General features: G+C 36.7%; 1 protein-coding gene across 5 annotated transcripts in view; it reads right to left on the reverse strand.

Moving 5' to 3' along the window:
* The window catches only part of LOC109859242 (putative fatty acyl-CoA reductase CG5065), a 10424-nt gene extending 9860 nt beyond the window's left edge, over positions 1–564 (reverse strand). For 4 of the 5 annotated variants that reach the window (XR_002250688.1, XM_020437273.1, XM_020437271.1 and 1 more), the window contains exon 1: positions 336–562. The gene's annotated coding sequence lies outside the window, so the exon portion shown is untranslated. Of the gene's footprint in view, positions 1–335 lie in introns of all 5 variants that reach the window. The other variant, XR_002250689.1, reaches the window with a different exon arrangement.
* Positions 565–922: the final 358 nt, after the last annotated feature.

Consider the following 922-nt stretch of genomic DNA (forward strand, 5'->3'; position numbering starts at 1 on the left):
AGCCGTTTTTCTATCCGAGCAATAATTACGAAAAACACCTCTTAATACGAATTATTTCGATCGGTAATAACAGGACGGTCCAGGCCCCTCTTAAAAACTCAATTCAAAAAACTCACTTGTAAAAATTTAATTTGCGAACACGTATATATATTCATATACACGCATATTTCCGCACAAACATCCTGCAAACTGCTCTTACAACCTTATATATTTCGTTAAAATTCTCTTTGTTCCACGCGATACCGGCGGCGAGCCGGTGCTTTCGATCTGTCTCACGAAAATTTTACACAGTGGCGCAACAGACAAAAAAAAAACAATGCGGTTTCGAGACTCACCTTCGTAGTTGCTGTTTTCTCGCTCGCTTCTGATTGAATCAAACTCGCCTCCTCTACCTCGTCTGTTTCGATTAGGCCAATCTCGCCCTCATATGACCTCTCACTCTTGTTTTACTCGCACTTAGTGTTGCTCAAATTCGCATTCTAACTATTCGCTTTAGTTAAGTCTGATGTATCAGTTCTCTCGTCTCGCGATTTTTGCCACCTTATATACTCAGGTGACGACGAAAGGCTCAGGACGGCAGGGAAAGGATTTCGGTTGTGACGAAGGTGAGCGAGTATATTTGCAGCCGCTCTGTGCCACATTATATACATATAAACATCATATATGGATTACCTTGAAACGAGTTAATTTTGTCATATATATTTCTTTATACGAGAAAATAAATGTGTACATAAAGATTTAAAAAGTAGCATATTTTTGCTTTTTACTGTGTATTGTGCAGTATATTGTGCTAAAATTTATTATTTAATCACCTTTATAAAGATTGTATTGTGATGATTACTAGTAATTGTGGTGATTTTATCGTGATTATTGTCGATAGATTTATTTAATGTAATTTCTTTGCGTTATTTAGAGCATTATT

This window comes from Pseudomyrmex gracilis, unplaced genomic scaffold (genome assembly GCF_002006095.1).
Source record: "Pseudomyrmex gracilis isolate BER0280 unplaced genomic scaffold, ASM200609v1 scaffold_250, whole genome shotgun sequence".
Classification (NCBI taxonomy): Eukaryota; Metazoa; Arthropoda; class Insecta; order Hymenoptera; family Formicidae; genus Pseudomyrmex; species Pseudomyrmex gracilis.